This window comes from Piliocolobus tephrosceles, chromosome 4, assembly GCF_002776525.5.
Source record: "Piliocolobus tephrosceles isolate RC106 chromosome 4, ASM277652v3, whole genome shotgun sequence".
NCBI classification, from domain to species: domain Eukaryota; kingdom Metazoa; phylum Chordata; class Mammalia; order Primates; family Cercopithecidae; genus Piliocolobus; species Piliocolobus tephrosceles.
Window position 1 is genome coordinate 39459901 of NC_045437.1, and position 6085 is coordinate 39465985.

General features: G+C 41.9%; 1 long non-coding RNA gene across 1 annotated transcript; it reads right to left on the bottom strand.

Annotated features, from left to right (window-relative positions):
* Window positions 1–1865: 1865 nt before the first annotated feature.
* LOC111545596 lies at window positions 1866–5527 on the bottom strand. The gene is made up of 3 exons (XR_002732501.2): window positions 5337–5527; window positions 4669–4916; window positions 1866–2581 (listed from the first exon to the last, which is right to left on the bottom strand). It is a non-coding gene; the product is annotated as an uncharacterized LOC111545596 (long non-coding RNA).
* Window positions 5528–6085: the final 558 nt, after the last annotated feature.

The following is a 6085-nucleotide window of genomic DNA, read 5'->3' on the forward strand; positions in this document are numbered from 1 at the left end:
TGAATGTTGGCCTGCCTTGCTAGGCTGGGGAAGTTCTCCTGAATAATATCCTGATGAGTGTTTTCCAACTTGGTTCCATTCTCCCTGTCACTTTCAGGTACACCAATCAAACACAGACTTGGTCTTTTCACATAGTCCCATATTGCTTGGAGGCTTTGTTTGTTTCTTTTTACTCTTTTTTCTCTAACCTTGTCTTCTCACTTTATTTCATTAATTTGGTCTTCAATGCCTGATATCCTTTCTTCCACTTGATCAAATTGGCTATTGAAGCTTGTGCATGCATCACAAAGTCCTCATGCCATCGTTTTCAGCTCCATCAGGTCATTTAAGTTCTTCTCTACACAGTTTATTCTAGTTAGCCATTCATCTAATCTTTTTTCAAGGTTTTTAGCTTCCTTGTGATGGCTTCAAACATGCTTCTTTAGCTCGGAGAAGTTTGTTGTTACCAGCCTTCTGAAACCTACTTCTGTCAACTCATCAAAGTCATTCTCTGTCCAGCTTTGTTCCCTTGCTGGTGAGGAGCTGCGATCCTTTGGAGGAGAAGAGACACTCTGGCTTTTAGAATGTTCAGCTTTTCTGTTCTGACTTCTCCCCATCTTTGTGGTTTTATCTACCTTTGGTCTTTGATGTTGGTGACCTACAGATGAGGTTTTGGTGTGGATGACCTTTTTGTTGATGTTGATGCTATTCCTTTCTGTTTGTTAGTTTTCCTTCTAACAGTCAGGTCCCTCAACTGCAGGTCTGTTGGAGTTTGCTGGAGGTCCACTCCAGACGCTGGTTGCCTGGGTATTACCAGCAGAGGCTGCAGAACAGCAAATATTGCAGAACAGAAAATATTGTTGCCCGATCCTTCCCCTGAAAGCTTCGTCTCAGAGGGGCACCCACCTGTATGAAGCGTCTATCAGTTCCTGCTGGGAGGTGTCTCCCAGTTAGGCTACACAGGGGTCAGTGACCCACTTGAGGAGGCAGTCTGTTCATTCTCAGAGCTCAACGTGATGCTAGGAAACCACTGCTCTCTTCAGAGCTGTCAGACAGGGATGTTTAAATCTGCAGAAGTTTCTGCTCCCTTTTTTCAGTTATGCCCTGCCCCCAGAGGTGGAGTCTATAGAGGCAGCCCACCTCTTTAGGTGGAGTCTATAGAGGTGGAGTCTATAGAGGCAGCCTGCCTTGCTCAGCTGCGGGGGGCTCCATCCAGTTTGAGCTTCCTGGCCATTTTACCTATTCAAGCCTCAGCAATGGTGAATGCCCCTGCCCCAACCAGGCTGCCACCTTGAAGGCCAATCTCAGACTGCTTCTCTAGCAGTTAGCAAGGCTCTGTGGGCTTGGGACCCACCAAGCCAGGCAAGGGAGAGAATCTCCTGGTCTGCCAGTTGCTAAGACTTTGGGAAAAGTGCAGTATTTGGGTGGAAGTGTACCCATTTTTCAGGTACAGTCTGTCACAGATTCCCTTGGCTAGGAAAGGGAAATCCCCCAACCCCTTGACCCCTTGCACATCCTGGGTAAGGTGACGCCCCCGCCGCTTCAACTCACCCTCTGTGGGCTGCACCCACTGTCCAACCAGTTTCAGTGAGATGAACCAGGTACCTCCATTGGAAATGCATAAATCACCCATCTTCTGTGTTGATCACACTGGGAGCTGCAGACCAGAGCTGTTCCTATTCTGCTATCTTGGAATGGGAATTCTAAAATTCAGCAGCATAATTTCTAAGAGCCAAAAGTTAGAAATAACATGAATATCCATGAAGTGACTAATGAATAAATAAAGTGTGGTCTCTTCATAAAATGGGATGTTATTTAGCAATAAAAAGCAACAAATATACTGATACATGCTACAACACCAATAAACCTTAAAATATTATGTTAAGTAAAAGAAGCAGACACAAAAAGCCACGTATTTTATTACTCTGTCTGAAATGTCCAGAATAGGAAAATTTGCTGGACACGAAAAGTAGAGAAGTTGCCTAGGGCTTGGGGCAAAACGGGGTATGACTGCTCATTGGTATGGGATTTGTTTGGGGGCAGATCAAAGTGTATGAAAATAACTTGTCATGATGATTTCACAACTCTGATAACTTACTAAAAACCAGTGAGTTGTACATTTTAAATGACAATTATGTTGTATGTGAATTATGTCTCCATAAAGCTATGAGAGAGAGAGAAAGAGCTTTCAATGGCTTCTGTACCATGTCCAAGTTGTTTTGCCAGTCTTTCAAACTCCTCCATACCACAGAATCAGATTTCATACTATGCCTTTCTCCTTTCAAAATTATTTCCAACTGTATCAGTTGTCTATGCCTGTGTGACAACCTACCCCCAAATTCAGCAGCTTAAAATAATAAACACGTATCAATATTATCACAGGAATTCTGTAGATCAGAAATCTGGGAGTAACTTAGCTGGGTCCGCTGGCTCAGGTTCTTGATGTCTGCCAAGGCTGTAGTCATCTCAAGTCTTGACTCAGGCAATAAGTACCAACTTCCAAGATCACCCCTGTGGCTGTTTCAGCCCCTCAGATTCTAGCTGTTTGTTGGCTGAAGACATCAGTTCCTTGATACATGGCAGCTCATCACACATCAGCTAGCTTCCCTCAGAGAAAGCAATGGTGAAACAGAGTGAGCAAGATGGAAGTCACAGTCTTTTGCAAGCTGATCTTGGAAATGGCATCTCATGGCATTTGCTGTGTTTTTTTCCTTAGACACCAATCATTAGATCTGGGCCACACACAGGAAGAGGTCATTGCACAAGAGCATAAATACCATGAGGAGGGAGAGAGATGGGGGCCATCACAGAAGCTGCCTATCACTACACTGCACATCATCTGATTCAACCAGTCTGGTTCCCTCTCCATCTCACAAGCACATTTCCTGACCCTGTCATAACTCTTAACTCACTTTATTCCTGGGCCTCTCTCCTTTACCAATCTGAAGTCAGACTGTCATTCAAAATGAGCTCAGATTCCATGTATTTCATGAAACTTGCCTCTGATTATACTTTATTCCTCTGAACTCCTTCATGTTTTATAATTATACTACACAATTTACCCCTTAATTACCTCCTGCCTTGCCTTATTATTCAAAGTATGTCTCTCTTAACTGCATAAGATTCAACTGAAAGTTTGTAAGAAATACAGAATCTCAAGCCCCTAAACCAGAATCTGTGGTTTAATAAGGCACTCAGGTGATTTTCATGCCCATGAAGTCATGGGAAGCACCACTGAATTGTACCATTCTCTATTGTTTCACCTGTGTAAGTTCCATATCCTTGACTAGGCTTGTGAGTATTTGGAGAACTGGTACCATTTTCTATATTTGTTCTGCTCTTACACACACACACACACACACACACACACACATAAGCTTAGAATATAGATTAGTGCTGAGCACACAGTAGATCACAAATTCAAGCTACTAGAGAAGAAACACCTCTATGAACTGGCCAAATTCAGTAACAGGAATATATAGATAAATCAAATCCCAGCTCTGCTACTCACCAGATAGTGTGACTTTGGGCAAGTCATTTAATTACTCTACATTTCCATTTCTTTATCTGAATTAAAAGGGGACTATCTTAGAAGCTCCAATTTTCATTTTATTTCTGAATATCTACTAATCCACAATAACATTAGAATCAATATAGTTTGATATTGCTTAATAAATCAGAAAACATTTTGGAACCTTTTAGTTCCTAAATGTCATAAATATGAACATCAGTAATAACTGCATTGTAGATGTGAGAAAATGTTGCTTAGTCCAGGATTGTTTAGCAAAAAACATGGAATTGTGTATCCTGTATTTGATTTCCCTTATAACTTAGGCCACGTTGAATGTAAGCAAATTTTTAAAGAAGCTTAAAACAAATTTTTGGCTAGATAACAACAAGAGTTTGACTAGAACAGGTGAAATCTCCCCTTTCTTACACTTTGGGAGTCACCCTTATGCTCCTTAGCTCTGCCTTGGAAAAGGAGCTTCTGGCTCTGTAAGACTCCGATTAGAAACAAAGACTTTGCCTTCAAAAGAAAATTATGAATTTCCTCCTGGGATTCACCATCTTCCCCTGTAAAAGAAGGAGCTGGATTTGTTATCCAGAGCAGCAGAACTAGGCTGAGTGAATAAAGAAATGGACATATAAACAAGTGGTGTTTTTTGTTTTTTGTTTTTAAGGTACACAGTTGAATTTATTCTTCCTCCTGTAAGGTCCAATCCCACCCACAGAGTTTAAATTGGCACTTCCTCTGAGGACCTGGACGCCAATGACATCTTATCTTTTGATGTCTAAATCTCTTCAAGTTCAAGGACTTCACCTCCTCTCTAAGGATAAGGGCTGTACTTCCCAGGCACTTCCCTCCCCATCACGTTGTCCTTGCTTCAGCCTTCAGTCCTCTCTTCTGCAGCGAAGAATCCTAATTCCCCGCCAGAATTCTTAAACATCAGTTTACTTTACACATTTCGTTTTTGGATTCTTTACTGTTAGAACAAGCTCTGAGTGTGGAAAACTGTTCTCACAGTGATAACAAGGCCGAACTGAACAACGCGGGCAAGAGAGCTGTGGCTCCAGATGAGGGGCTAAGTTATGGGGCCATGCATGCCTCCACACTTATTTCTCTAAAATTCATCATAGCTCTTAACTTCATGCAGAACTCCTAGAAGAATATACAGTCCAGCTACCTACCTTTAAATTTATGAGACGAATGATGGTGATGATGATGACAATAACAATAATAACACTAGTAATGGATGCTGTTAGCCACCTCTGAACAGAAGCATATTTTTGGTTTCAGTCCTCAGGCTCCAAAGTGGTTCACATGATGCAAACTGGCCTTGTAGTCAGCGTTTTGGCATTTTCATTTGATTTCTCTGCCCACTCTCCCCTGTTGGCACTGGCCTGCACTTTGAAATGAATTGCTGTTCCTGTGCAAACTGGACAACAAGAACAGTTACCAGACTTTGAGATCACTCAGGACATGCAGGTTTCCAGAGATCATTATCCTAGAAGCACAAATTCAAGAATAAATATGGGAGCTCAAAATCCACCTAAAGAAGAGAGAACTCTTGTACCCCTCTGGCAGGTAATTTCTGCCCACAGCCAAATAATACTTTGGTAATGTCATCCTGAAACTATTTCTTCTATGCGGCCAACCTTGGGTACTTGGACAGAAGCACGATAGCCATCACAGAGAAAAGAGATGCAATGACAATAACACAGGACCAAGGATGGGGACTCGGGTTCTAGTCCCAGTTCCACCACTAACTTTAACATTGAGTGAGCCACTTCTCCCAGGTGCTTAGCTTTCTCTGTGAAAGGTAATAGTTAGATACTAGTTTCCAACTTGAACTTACCTGATGATCAGTATCTTGTAGGACATTTGTTATAAATACAGATTTTCAGACTGCTCCCTGGAGATGCTGGTTCGGTACGGTTAGCAGTGACATTCATGAGTTTGCATTTTAACAAGTGACCCAGGAAAGTCTTTATATAAGCAAGCTTAGGAAACACAGGCCACATGACAACAGAAAGCTCTTCCGGGTATGCAGTTCTGCAGAATCAAGTTAATTAATGGTCATGATTAAGCTTCTACTCACTACAAAGCTTTGCTAGATCCTAAAAATGATAGGAATAATAGCTAACATTTATATAGTACTAGCAACTATTTTAAAGGCTTTGCGTACATGAACTATTTTAATCATCACAACAACCTTCTGAACCAGATGCTACTATTACCCTTATTATAAGACACAGAAACAGATGCACAGAGATTAAGTGATTTTCCAAAGATGACTTGGCCAGTAAGGAGGTAGGATTGGGATTCAAGCCAAGGCGCCCCAGTTATAGAGTCTAGCCTCTCAACTGCTCTGCCCTACCAAGCTTCAGCCTTCCTGCAGATGCTAAACAGCTCAGAACTCCTCAGCATCAGGCACTTGGTGGACAATAAGAAAAGCCCTCTAATAACTAATAACAGTACCTTAAGGTTATAGTTTGAATGTGTCCCCCAAAGTTGATGTGTTGGAAATGTAACGCCCAATGTAACAGTGTTGGGAAGTAGGACTCTAAGAGGTGACTAAGCCATGATGATTCTGCCCTCATGAAT